The sequence below is a fragment of the Triticum urartu genome, chromosome 6 (genome assembly GCF_003073215.2).
Source record: "Triticum urartu cultivar G1812 chromosome 6, Tu2.1, whole genome shotgun sequence".
In the NCBI taxonomy this organism is placed as follows: Eukaryota; Viridiplantae; Streptophyta; class Magnoliopsida; order Poales; family Poaceae; genus Triticum; species Triticum urartu.
Genome location: NC_053027.1, coordinates 191,465,202 through 191,480,076, shown reverse-complemented (window position 1 = coordinate 191,480,076; position 14,875 = coordinate 191,465,202).

Below are 14,875 nucleotides of genomic sequence, written 5' to 3'. Positions count from 1 at the left end.
TTCTCCTTGGGGAGATCAACATAAGTAGCAAAAGATTCACAGAAAGAAGCTACTATTTCAGAGTCAAGTCCATATTTAGTGCTAAATTTACGGAAAACATCAGTATCCATAAAAGATTTAACACAATCAAACTTAGGTGTCATACCTGACTCCTTACCTTCGTCGAGGTCCCAGTCTTCAGAGTTGCATTTAATTCTTTCCAATAAATCCCATTTGAATTCAATAGTCTTCATCATAAAAGAGCCAGCACAAGAAGTATCAAGCATGATGCGATTGCTATCAGAAAGCCGAGCATATAGATTTTGAATAACTATTTCTCTTCAGAGCTCATGATTGGGGAATGAATATAACATTGATTTAAGCCTCCCCAAGCTTGAGCGATACTTTCTCCTTCGCGAGGCCAAAAATTATATATATAATTGCGATAACGATGAACAAGATGCATAGGATAAAACTTCTGATGAAATTCCAATTTCAATCGTTTGTAGTTCCATGACCCCGTATCATCACATAGCCTATACCATGTCAATGCATCCTCCTTCAAAGATAAAGGGAAGACCTTCTTCTTAACAACATCTCCGGGTACACCTGCAAGCTTAAATAATCCACAAACTTCATCCACATATATTAGGTGCTCATCAGGATGCTTTGTTCCATCTCCTGCAAAAGGATTAGCTAGCAGTTTTTCTACCATACCCGAAGGGATTTCAAAGCAAACATTTTCATTTTCAGTAGGTTCAGTAGGTTGAGGAGCAACTCTTTGCTCTACTGGTCGGGGTGAAGATACCCCGAACAAGCCCCTCAGAGGATTACTTTCCATAGTAACAAGTGACAGTAAATTTCAGCACACTATATAAATTTTCCTTACCAAATTCCAGCTACCAAAGGCGCTTCACTCCCCGGCAACGGTGCCACAAAAGAGTCTTGATGACCCACAAGTATAGGGGATCTATCGTAGTCCTTTCGATAAGTAAGAGTGTCGAACCCAACGAGGAGCAGAATGAAATGATAATCGGTTTCCAGCAAGGTATTTTGTGCAAGTACTGAAATAAGTGGTAACAGATAGTTTCGTGATAGGATAGTTTGTAACGAGCAACAAGTAACAAAAGTAAATAAAGTGCAGCATGGTGGCCCAATCCTTTTTGTAGCAAAGGACAAGCCTGGACAAACTCTTATATAGAGAAAAGCGCTCCCGAGGACACATGGGAATATCGTCAAGCTAGTTTTCATCACGTTCATATGATTCGTGTTTGGTACTTTGATAATTTGGCATGTGGGTGGACCGGTGCTTGGGTACTGTCCTTACTTGGACAAGCATCCCACTTATGATTAACCTCTATTGTAAGCATCCGCAACTACAACAAAAGTATTAAGGTAAACCTAACCATAGCATGAAACGTATGGATCCACCTTACGAAGCAACGCATAAACTAGGGTTTAAGCTTCTGTCACTCTAGCAACCCATAATCTACTTATTACTTCCCAATGCCTTCCTCTAGGCCCAAATAATGATGAAGTGTCATGTAGTCGACGTTCACATAACACCACTAGAGGAGAGACGACATACATCTCATCAAAATATCGAACGAATACCAAATTCACATGACTACTAATAGCAAGACTTCTCCCATGTCCTCAGGAACAAACATAACTACTCACAAAGCATATTCATGTTCATAATAAGAGGGGTATTAATATGCATATAGGATCTGAACATATGATATTCCACCAAATAAACCAACTAGCATCAACTACAAGGATTAATTAACACTACTAGCAACCTACTAGTACCAATCCCGGATTTGAAGACAAGAATTGGATACAAGAGATGAACTAGGGTTTTGAGAGGAGATGGTGCTGGTGAAGATGTTGATGGAGATTGCCCTCTCTCGATGAGAGGAGCGTTGGTGATGACGATGGTGATGATTTCGCCCTCCCGGAGGGAAGTTTCCCCGGCAGAACAGCTCCGCCAGAGACCTAGATTGGTTCTGCCAAGGTTCCGCCTCGTGGCGGCGGAGTTTCGTCCGAGGAGATGGCTTATGATTTTTTCCTCATCAAAAGACTCCATATAGCAGAAGATGGCCATCGGAGGGCCACCAGGGGGCCCATGAGGTAGGGGGCGCGCCCAGGGGGGTAGGGCACGCCCCCCACCCTCGTGGGCAGGGTGTGGCCCCCCTGGTGAACTTCTTGTGCTCAGTATTTTTTATATATTCTGAAAATGTCTTCCGTGAAGTTTCATGACTTTTGGAGCTGTGCTGAATATGTCTCTAATATTTTCTCCTTTTCCAGCCCAGAATCCCAGCTGCCGGCATTCTCCCTCTTTATGTAAACCTTGTAAAATAAGAGAGAATAGGCATAAGTATTGTGACATAATGTGTAATAACAACCCATAATGCAATAAATATCGATATATAAGCATGATGCAAAATGGACGTATCAGATCCTCCTAAACTACTCCTGGTCATCGTCGGTGGTCTGCACGTAGTAGTAGGCACCTCGGGTGTAGTAGGAGTCATCGTCGGTGGCATCTGGCTCCTGGGCTCCAACATCTGGTTGCAACAACCAGGTATAGAAAGGGGGGAAAGGGGGGAGCAAAGCAACCGTGAGTACTCATCCAAAGTATTCGCAAGCAAGGAACTACACTATATATGCATTGGTATCAATGAAAGGGGTAGTATATGTGGACTGAACTGCAGAATGCCAGAATAAGAGGGGGATAGCTAGTCCTATCGAAGACTACGCTTCTGGCAGCCTCCATCTTGAAGCAGTAGAAGAGAGTAGATGGTAAGTTCACCAAGTACCATCGTATAGCATAATCCTACCCGACGATCCACCCCTCATCGCCCTGTGAGAGAGCGATCACCAGGTTGTATCTAGCACTTGAAAGGATGTATTTTATTAAGTATTCGGTTCTAGTTGTCATAAGGTTAAGGTACAACTCCGGGTCGTCCTTTTACTGAGGGACACGACTATTCGAATAGATAAACTTCCCTGCAGGGGTGCACCACATTACCCAACACGCTTGATCCCTCTGGCCGAACACACTTTCCTGGGTCATGCCCGGCCTCGGAAGATCAACACGTCGCAGCCCTACCTAGGCACAACAGAGAGGTTAGCACGTCGGTCTAAATCCTATGCGCAGGGGTCTGTGCCCATCGCCCATTGCACACCTGCACGTTGCGTACGCGGCCGGTGAGCAGACCTAGCAACCTCCATTACAAAGGAAGTTGCATTACGTGGTCCAACCCAGCGCGCACCGCTCAATCGCTGACGTCAAGAAGGCTTCGGCTGATACCATGATGTCGAGTGCCCATAACTGTTCCCGCGTAGTTGGTTAGTGCATATAGGCTAGTGGCTAGACTCAGATCAAATACCAAGATCTCGTTAAGTGATGTCTACTACACAACCTTCTTCTTGTAGACGTTGTTGGGCCTCCAAGTGCAGAGGTTTGTAGGACAGTAGCAAATTTTCCTCAAGTGGATGACCTAAGGTTTTTCAATCCATGGGAGGCGTAGGATGAAGATGGTCTCTCTCAAGCAACCCTGCAACCAAATAACAAAGATTCTCTTGTGTCCCCAACACACCCAATACAATGGTAAATTGTATATGTGCACTAGTTCGGCGAAGAGATGGTGATACAAGTGCAATATGGATGGTAGATATAGGTTTTTGTAATCTGAAAATATAAAAACAGCAAGGTAACTAATGATAAAAGTGAGCGAAAACGGTATTGCAATGCGTTGAAACAAGGCCTAGGGTTCATACTTTCACTAGTGCAAGTTCTCTCAACAATAATAACATAGTTTGATCATATAACTATCCCTCAACATGCAACAAAAGAGTCACTCCAAAGTCACTAATAGCGGAGAACAAACGAAGAGATTATTGTAGGGTACGAAACCACCTCAAAGTTATTCTTTCTGATCGTTCTATTCAAGAGTCCGTAGTAAAATAACACGAAGCTATTCTTTCCGTTCGATCTATCCTAGAGTTCGTACTAGAATAACACCTTAAGACACAAATCAACCAAAACCCTAATGTCACCTAGATACTCCAATGTCACCTCAAGTATTCGTGGGTATGATTATACGATATGCATCACACAATCTTAGATTCATCTATTCAACCAACACAAGGAACTTCAAAGAGTGCCCCAAAGTTTCTACCGGAGAGTCAAGACGAAAACGTGTGCCAACCCCTATGCATAAATTCACGAGGTCACGGAACTTACAAGTTGATCACCAAAACATACATCAAGTGGATCACGTGATATCCCATTGTCACCACAGATAAGCACATGCAAGACATACATCAAGTGTTCTCAAATCCTTAAAGACTCAATCCGATAAGATAACCTCAAAGAGAAAACTCAATCCATTACAAGAGAGTAGAGGTGGAGAAACATCATCCAACTATAATAGCAAAGCTCGCGATACATCAAGATCATGCCGAATCAAGAACACAAGAGAGAGAGAGAGAGAGAGATCAAACACATAACTACCGGTACATACCCTCAGCCCCGAGGGAGAATTACTCCCTCCTCATCATGAAGAGCGCCGAGATGATGAAGATGGCCACTGGAGAAGGATTCCCCCCTCCAACAGGGTGCTGGAACGGGTCTAGATTGGTTTTCGATGGCTACGGAGGCTTCTGGTGGCGGAACTCCCGATCTAGGTTTCTTTCTGGAAGTTTTGGGTTATATAAGAGGTGTTGGAGTCGGGAACAAGGCAGGGGGTCTCCGGGCTGTCCACGAGGCTGGGAGGCGCGCCTAGGGGGGTGGGCACGCCCCCACCCTCGTGGGCAGCCCGAGACTCTTCTGGCCCAACTCTTTTACTCCATGGCCTTCTTCTGGTCCAAAAATAAGCTTCGTCAAGTTTCAAGTCAATTGGACTCCATTTGGTTTTCCTTTTCTACGATACTCAAAAACAAGGAAAAACAGAAACTGGCACTAGGCTCTAGGTTAATAGGTTAGTCCCAAAAATCATATAAAATAGCATATAAATGCATATAAAACATCCAAGGTTGATAATATAATAGCATGGAACAATCAAAAATTATAGATACGCTGGAGACGTATCATTAAGCTTATAGGCGAGTGGCCAGACTCAGATCACATACCAAGATCTCATTAAGCGTGTTAATTGAAGTATCCGCGGACGCCGACCAGGGCCAGGCCCACCTCTCACCTAGGTGGTCTCAACCTGCCCTGTCGCTCCGCCACAAAGATCCACCCAGAGGGCCATCGGGACAAAGGTCCTTTCAGCCCCCAATCCGTGAATCACTCGCGGGTACTCTATGAGCCAACCCGTCTTTAGTCACCACATGTATCATGTATAAGATATATAGTATATACCCGTGATCACCTCCCTTGTGATCACGGCCCGATAGTATAGCATGGCAGACAGACAAAAATGTAGGGCCACTGATGATAAACTAGCATCCTATACTAAGCATTTACGATTGCAGGTAAGGTATCAACAACTATAGCAATAATGACAGGCTATGCAATAGAATATGATTATTCGAAAGCAATAACATGCTACACTACTCTAATGCAAGCAGTAGAGGGAAGGAATAAGAGATATCTGGTGATCAAGGGGGGGCATGCCTGGTTGCACTGGCAAGGAGGGGTTGTCAACAACATAGTCGATCGGGGCACCAGCAGCAGCGTCAATCTCGTAGTATACCGGAGAGAAGAGGGGGGAGAAACAATGAATACAATGCAAACAGATGCATATCGATGCATGTCATGACAAGTAACGGTGCCAGGTGTGCCCTAACACAGTAGGAGGTGATACCGACGAAGGGGGGAACATTCGGGAAAGTATCCCCGGTGTTTCGCGTTTTCAGACAGATGAACCGGAGGGGGAAAGTTGCGTGTTTGCTATGCTAGGGATGTGTGGCGGACAAACGGGTTATGTATCCGGATTCATCTCGTCGTTCTAAGCAACTTTCATGTACAAAGTATTTTCATCCGAGTTACAGATTATTTTATATTAATTTTTAAAGATTTAATTCATTTTTAGAATTAACAGAATTAAGTTAATTAGAAAATGTAATTATGACATCAGCATGATGTCAGCAGTCAACTAGTCATTTGACCTAGTCAAACTGACTTGTGGGTCCCATTCATCATTGACTAGACTAACTAATCATGATTAATTAGTTAACTAAGTGATTAGGTTAATTAACTACAATTAATTAAGTTAATTAATTTAATTAATTAATTAATAATTTTATTTATTTTATTTTCCTTTTTTCGTTCTAAGGGGCGTGGGGCCCCACTGTCATAGGCACACGGGGCCTATCGGGCGCGGGGCTAACGGGCGTAGCCCGAACGGGCGCTGGGCACCGCGCACCCGGGCAGGCGCGGGCGGCGCACGACGGGGTGAGCGGAGACGGGCGGGAGCCGCCGAGGCGCGGGTGCTAGGCGAGCGACTACGGGCGGGTGTGTGCGGGCTTGGCCGTGAGCAGCAGGCGGCTGCGAGCGCGCGCAGACGCGCGTAGCCGACAGACAGCGGCTGCAGCGGGGCGAAGTGAGGGTGGTGGTGCGTGGTCAGGGTGCAGGAGGCGAGGGGAAGCGGCTGGCTTCGGCTGAGGTGGCCATGGGCAGGGACAAGTGGAGCCGGGCGCTGGAGGCTTGAACGCTGGCGGGCGTGGCCCCGGTGCGTTTAGGGGCGCCGGGGAGGTTGCTACCTTTTGAGCATTGCGTTGGTTTTCCCTTGAAGAGGAAAGGGTGATGCGGCAAAGTAGCATAAGTATTTCCCTCAGTTTTTAAGAACCAAGGTATCAATCCAGTAGGAGACTACACACAAGTCACCTTGAACCTACACAAACAAATAAGAACCTTGCAACCAACGCGATAAAGGGGTTGTCAATCCCTTCACAGTCACTTACGAGAGTGAGATCTAATAGAGATAATAAGATAAATACTTTTGGTATTTTTATGATATAGAATGAAAGTAAAGATTGCAAAGTAAAATAGATTGGAAACTTATATGATAGAAGATAGACTCGGGGGCCATAGGTTTCACTAGTGGCTTCTCTCAAGATAGCATAAGTATTACGGTGGGTAAACAAATTATTGTCGAGCAATTGATAGAAAAGTGCATAATTATGAGATTATCTAGGCATGATCATGTATATAGGCATCACATACGCAACAATTAGACCGAAACGATTCTGCATCTACTACTATTACTCCACACATCGACCGCTATCCAGCATGCATCTAGAGTATTAAGTTCATAAGAACAGAGTAACGCATTAGGCAAGATGACATGATGTAGAGGGATAAACTCAAGCAATATGATATAAACCCTATCTTTTTATACTCTATGGCAACAATACAATACGTGCCTTGCTGCCCCTATTGTCACTGGGAAAGGACAGCACAAGATTGAACCCAAAGCTAAGAACTTCTCCCATTGCAAGAAAGATCAATCTAGTAGGCCAAACCAAACTGATAATTCGAAGAGACTTGCAAAGATAACTAATCATACATAAAAGATTTCAGAGAAGAATAAAATATTGTTCATAGATAAACTTGATCATAAACTCACAATTCAACAAACACACTGTAGAAAGAATTACATCGAATAGATCTCCAAGAAGATCGAGGAGAACTTTGTATTGAGATCGAAAGAGAGAGAAGAAGCCATCTAGCTAATAACTATGGACCCGAAGGTCTATGGTAAACTACTCACACATCACCGGAGAGGCTATGTTGTTGATGTAGAATCCCTCCGTGATCGATTCCCCCTTTGGCGGAGCTCCGGAAAAGGCCCCAAGATGGGATCTCTTGGGTACAGAAGGTTGCAGCGGTGGAAATAAGGTTTCGTGGTGCTCCTGGATGTTTTCGGGGTATATGGATATATATATATAGGAGGAAGAAGTAGGTCGGTGGAGCTGCGAGGGGCCCACGAGGGTGGGGGCGCGCCCCCTGCCTCGTGGCCTCCTCACTCCTTTCTTGACGTCTACTCCAAGTCCCCTAGATCACGTTTGTTCCAAAAATAACTCTCCCGAAGGTTTCATTCCGTTTGGATTCCGTTTGATATTCCTTTTCTGCAAAACACTAAAATAGGCAAAAAACAACAATTTGCACTGGGCCTTGTGTTAGTAGGTTAGTCCCAAAAATAATATAAAAGTGTATAATAAAGCCCATTAAACATCCAAAACAGATAATATAATAGCATGGAACAATCAAAAATTATAGATACGTTGGAGACGTATCAAGCACCCCCAAGCTTAATTCCTGCTCGTCCTCGAGTAGGTAAATTATAAAAACTGAATTTTTTATGTGGAATGCTACCTAGCATAATGCTCAATGTAATTTTCTTTATTGTGGCATGAATATTCAGATCCAAGAGATTCAAGACAAAATTTTAATATTGACATAAAAATAATAACACTTCAAGCATACTCACTAAGCAATCATGTCTTCCCAAAAGTAACATGGCCAAAGAAAGTTCATCCCTACAAAATAATATGGTTTGGTCATGCTCCATTTTCGTCACACAAGAATGCTCTCATCATGCACAACCCCGATGACAAGCCAAGCAATTGTTTCATACTTTAGTAATCTCAAACTTTTTTCAATTTTCACACAATACATCAGCGTGAGCCATGGATATAGCACTATGGGTGGAATAGAATATAATGATGGGGGTTATGTGGAGAAGACAAAAAAGGATAAAGTCTCACATCGACACAGCTAATCAACGGGCTAGGGAGATGCCCATCAATTGATATCAATGCAAGGAGTAGGGATTGCCATGCAACGGATGCACTAGAGCTATAAATGTATGAAAGCTCAACAAAAGAAACTAAGTGGGTGTGCATCCAACTTGCTTGCTCCCGAAGAACTAGGGCATTTGAGGAAGCCCATTGTTGGAATATACAAGCCAAGTTCTATAATGAAAAATTCCCACTAGTATATGAAAGTGACAAAACAAGAGACTCTCTATCATAAATATCATGGTTCTACTTTGAAGCACAAGTGTGGAAAAAAGGATAGTAGCATTGTCCCTTTTTATTTCTTTCTTGTTTTTTTCTATTGGGCCTTTTTTGGCCTTTCCCCCTTTTTTATTTGGGACAATGCTCTATTAATGATGATCATCACACTTCTATATATTTACAACTCGATACTAGAACAAAATATGACTCTATATGAATGCCTCCGGCGGTGTACCGGGAAGGGCAATGAATCAAGTGTGACATGTATGATAAATTATGCATGGAGGCTTTGCCACAAATACGATGACAACTACACGATCATGCAAGGCAATATGACAATGATGAAGCGTGTCATAAATGAAACGGTGGAAAGTTGCATGGCAATATATCTCGGAATGGCTATGGAAATGCCATAATAGGTAGGTATGGTGGCTGTTTTGAGGAAGATATAAGGAGGTTTATGTGTGTATAGCATATCATATCACGGGGTTTGGATGCACCGGCGAAGTTTGCACCAACTCTCAAGGTGAGAAAGGGCAATGCACGGTACCAAAGAGGCTAGCAATGATGGAAAGGTTAGAGTGCGTATAATCCATGGACTCAACATTAGTCATAAAGAACTCACATACTTATTGCAAAAATCTAAAAGTCATCAAAAACCAAGCATTATGAGCATGCTCCTAGGGGGATATTGGTAGGAAAAGACCATCGCTCGTCCCCGACCGCCACTCATAAGGAAGATAATCAAAGAACACCTGATGTTTCAAATTTGTTACACAACGGTTACCATACGTGCATGCTACGGGGCTTGCAATCTTGAACACAAGTATTTCTCAAATTCACAACTACTCAACTAGCACAACTCTAATATCACCATCTTTATATCTCCAAACAATTATCAAGTATCAAACTTCTCATAGTATTCAATGCACCTTTCTACGAAAGTTTTTATTATACCAATCTTGGATGCCTATCATATTAGGACCAATTTTATAGACAAAGCAAATTACCATGCTGTTCTAAAGGACACTCAAAATAATATAAGTGAAGCATGAGAGATCAATAATTTCTATAAAATAAAACCACCACCGTGCTCTAAAAGATATAAGTGAAGCACTAGAGCAAAATTATCTAGCTCAAAAGATATAAGTGAAGCACATAGAGTATTCTAATAAATTCCAATTCATGTGTGTCTCTCCCAAGGTGTGTACAGCAAGGATGATTTTGGTAAGCTAAAAATCAAAGGCTCAAATCATACAAGACGCTCCAAGCAAAACACATATCATGTGGTGAATAAAAATATAGCCTCAAGTAAAGTTACCGATGGACGAAGACGAAAGAGGGGATGCCTTCCGGGGCATCCCCAAGCTTAGGATTTTGGTTGTCCTTGAATTTTACCTTGGTGTGCCTTGGTCATCCCCAAGATTAGGCTCTTGCCACTCCTTATTTCATAATCCATCAAATCTTTACCCAAAACTTGAAAACCTCACAACACAAAACTCAACAGAAAATCTCATGAGCTCCGTTAGTATAAGAAAACAAACCACCACTTAAGGTACTGTAATGAACTCATTCTTTATTTATATTAGTGTTAAACCTACTGTATTCCAACTTCTCTATGGTTCATACCCTCCGATACTAGCCATAGATTCATCAAAATAAGCAAACAACACACGAAAAACAGAATCTGTCAAAAACAGAACAGTCTGTAGTAATCTGTAGGTTTCGAATACTTCTGTAACCCCAAAAATTCTGAAATAAATTGGTGGACGTGAGTAATTTTCCTATTAATAATCTTCAAAAATAATCAACCTAATCACGCTCTCCAGTAAAAAATGGAAGCAAATCTTGTGAGCGCTAAAGTTTCTGTTTTTTTACAGCAAGATCGCAAAAACTTCCCCCAAGTCTTCTCAAAGGTTCTACTTGGCACAAACACTAATTAAAAGGATAAAACCACATATAAACAGAGTCTAGATGAATTATTTATTGCTAAACATAACCAAAAAGCAAGAAACAAAAAAAATTGGGTTGCCTCCCAACAAGCGCTATCGTTTAACGCCCCTAGCTAGGCATTGATAATTTCAACGATGCTCACATGAAAGACAAGAATTGAAGCACAAAAGAGAGCATCATAAAACACGTGACAAACACATCTAAGTCTAACATACTTCCTATGCATAGGCATCTTATAGGCAAACAAATTATCATAGCAAGCGAAAACTAGCATATGCAAGGAAGTAGAAAGAAACAATAGCAATCTCAACATAACGAGAGGTAATTTAGTAACATGAAAATTTCTACAATCATATTTTCCTCTCTCATAATAATTACATGTGGGATCATAAGCAAATTCAACAAAATAGCTATCACATAAAATATTTTCAACACGATCCACATGCATGCAAAGTTGACACTCTTCCAAAATAATGGGATTAAAATTAACTAAAGTCATGACCTCTCCAAACCCACTTTTATCAAAAATTTCATAAGATTGAATATTCTACAAATATGTGGGATCTAAAGTTGACACTCTTCCAAACCCACTTTCAATAATATTGCAAACAATCAATCTCATATTGATCATGGGGCTTAAATAAATTTTCAAGATCAAAAGAAGAATCACCCCAATCATGCTCATTGCAACTAGTAGACATAGCAAAACTGGCATCCCCAAGCTTAGGGTTTTGCATATTATGAACAAAATTGACATCAATAGAATTAATAGTAAAATCATTGCAATCTTGCTTTTGATTCAAGGAACTATCAAGTATGGGTGCAATAGCAATAAGCTCGTGTTTAACATAAGGAACTATAGCAAATTCATCTCCATAAATATTGGCATCATGGCTATAAGAATAGCAAGCATCATGTTCATCAAGGGATATTTCAATCAAATCATCAGAATCATAATTATCTATAGATTCATGCATATCATTATTTTCTTCCAAAGCAATGGTCATTCTCTCAATAAATTCCTTAACATAGGCATTGTGAGCATAGTTTTCATAGCAATACTTAAGTATGCCAAGGTTTTCAGATTCGTAGAGAGTAATATTTTCAATCAAAGAAGCAACTTCATAAGCACCCTTAAAAGCAAGAAATTCTTCAATTTGTTCGATATCATAGTAACTATAAACACCCTTTGCATAAGAAGATAATATTTCATTTTCATTAAACTCACATAGGTAGGGAAGGTGTTTTAGGGTTCTTAGAGCAACAAGTAAAATCACAAATTTCACAAAGATTCCAAGCATAACACATCAATCTGTTTATTTGATCCCATAAGAGTTTCCCTTTTTCAGACAAATGGTGACGCACAAAATGAGCGTGCTCATCTAAAGATTTCCCATCAAAACACTTTAAGTGGATCCATATCAATAGATTTTTAGCGAGCAAAGATGCAAGCAAATAGAAGGCATGTGGAAACACAAACAAAAAGACATCTGGGAAGAGGGCGAAGAAAAGGCAAAGGTGAAGTGGGGGAGAGGAAAACGAGAGGAAAATGGAAAATAATATAATGCGAGGGATAAGAGTTTGTGACGGGTACTTGGTATGTCTTGACTTGTGTGTAGATTTCCTCGGAAACGGCGCCAGAAATCCTTCTTGCTACCTCTTGAGCACTGCGTTGGTTTTCCCTTGAAGAGGAAAGGGTGATGTAGCAAAGTAGCGTAAGTATTTCCCTCTGTTTTTGAGAACCAAGGTATCAATCCAGTAGGAAACTACACGCAAGTCACCTCGATCCTACACAAACAAATAAGAACCTCACAACCAACGCGATAAAAGGGTTGTCAATCCCTTCACGGTCACACACGAGAGTGAGATCTGATAGATATAATAAGATAAATATTTTTGGTATTTTTATGATATAGATTGAAAGTAAAGATTGCAAAGTAAAATAGATTAGAAACTTATATGATAGAAGATAGACCCGGTGGCCATAGGTATCACTAGTGGATTCTATCAAGATAGCATAAGTATTACGGTGGGTAAACAAATTACTGTCAAGCAATTGATAGAAAAGTGCATAATTATGAGATTATCTAGGCATGATCATGTATATAGGCATCACGTCCGCGACAAGTAGACCGAAACGATTCTACATCTACTACTATTACTCCACACATCGACCGCTATCTAGCATGCATCTAGAGTATTAAGTTCATAAGAACAGAGTAACGCATTAGGCAAGATGACATGCTGTAGAGGGATAAACTCAAGCAATATGATATAAACCCCATCTTTTTATCCTTGATGGAAACAATACAATACGTGCCTTGCTGCCCCTACTGTCACTTGGAAAGGACACCGCAAGATTGAACCCAAAGCTAAGCACTTTTCCCATTGCAAGAAAGATCAATCTAGTAGGCCAAAGCAAATTCATAATTCGAAGAGACTTGCAAAGATAACAAATCATACATAAAAGATTTCAGAGAAGAATAAAATATTGTTCATAGATAAACTTGATCATAAACCCACAATTCATCGGATCTCGATATACACACCGCAGAAATGATTACATCGAATAGTTCTCCAAGAAGATCGAGGAGAACTTTGTATTGAGATCCAAAGAGAGAGAAGAAGCCATCTAGCTAATAACTATGGACCCGAAGGTCTGTGGTAAACTACTCACACATCATCGGAGAGGCTACGGTGTTGATGTAGAAGCCCTCCGTGATCGATTTCCCCTCCAGCGGAGCTCCGGGAAAGGCCCCAAGATGGGATCTCTTGGGTACAGAAGGTTGCAGCGGTGGAAATAGGGTTTCGTGGTGCTCCTGGATGTTTTCGGGGTATATGGATATATATATAGGAGGAAGAAGTAGGTCGGTGGAGCTACGAGGGGCCCACGAGGGTGGGGGCGCGTCCAGGGGGGCAGGCGCGCCTCCCCGCCTCGCGGCCTCCTCGCTCCTTTCTTGACATCTACTCCAAGTCCCGTGAATCACGTTTGTTCCAAAAATAACTCCCCCAAAGGTTTCATTCCGTTTGGATTCCGTTTGATATTCCTTTTCTGCGAAACACTGAAATAGGCAAAAAACAGCAATTTGCACCGGGCCTTGGGTTAGTAGGTTAATCCCAAAAATAATATAAAGCGTATAATAAAGCCCATTAAACATCCAAAACAGATAATATAATAGCATGGAACAATCAAAAATTATAGATACGTTGGAGACGTATCAGTGGTGTGCGCGGTGGCCGGGCGTGAGAAGCGGCGCCTGCCGCGGGGCAGCACCTGCAGGTGGCCGCAGCAGGCGGGGCCGGTGGAGGACAACGTCGCGGGAGGAAGAAGAGGCCAGGGCGCGAGGTAGCCATGGGCGCAGGCTGGCTGCGGGGACGAGAGCGCGGTCGCGGCCTTGGCCGCAGCCGTGAGTGCGAGGGAGAGAGGAGGAGAGGTCAGAGCTCATGGCGGGGCCGTGGGGAACTGGTAGTGGGCTCAGGGAGGAGTCGGGGAAGCGAGATCTGGCTACGGGGCGGCGACTCGACGGTGAGGTAGCTCCGGGCGGTGTCAGGCGATGGCGGTAGGCGGCGGTTCCTCAGGCGCGGACACGCCGGCGAGGTGGGGCTCTGGCGTGGCAAGGGTCGGGCGTGGGGTGTTTGGCAACGCTAGAGAACGAGAGCGGGTGGGGGTCTCGGTCAGGAGGAGTGTGGGGGTTCGTGCGGGAGGAGTGGGGGGTTCGTGCGGGGCGATGGGGATGATCCAGATCCAGATATGGGGGGGTGGGGGAGAGGGGGGGTGGGGAATAAGGGAGGGCAGCCTGGGTCGGGTGGACTGGCCTGACAGGGAGTGGGCAGCTGGGCCAAGGCCCATTGGGGAGGGGAGGGTTTTCTCTTTTTCTTATTTTTTCTTTTCTTTTTCATTATAGTTTCATTTATTTTAGTTTTATAAAATACCAAGTTAGCACCTACATTAGTATCATTAATATAG